Raw genomic sequence first — 231 nt, 5'->3', positions numbered from 1 at the left:
TTAGTCACACTTGTTATGGGGTGGGAGGAGCCATGTTGACCAGATTTGTCATGTGACCCCGACCTATGGACCCGAGATTGTGGGGTCACCAAGGAGAGAGTGGGAAAGATATGTGAGTGTTGGGAGTCCCCATAAATTGTAAGTATAACCCTGAGTACCACCCTAACCAGTTACTGTTGTCATGTTGGTAAGACCCATCTGAGACAGTCATTGAGGCCTAGAATGCCAGTA

This window comes from Hyperolius riggenbachi, chromosome 10, assembly GCF_040937935.1.
Source record: "Hyperolius riggenbachi isolate aHypRig1 chromosome 10, aHypRig1.pri, whole genome shotgun sequence".
NCBI classification, from domain to species: domain Eukaryota; kingdom Metazoa; phylum Chordata; class Amphibia; order Anura; family Hyperoliidae; genus Hyperolius; species Hyperolius riggenbachi.
The sequence above is the reverse complement of the archived record's forward strand: the minus strand, read 5'-3'. Positions refer to the sequence as shown.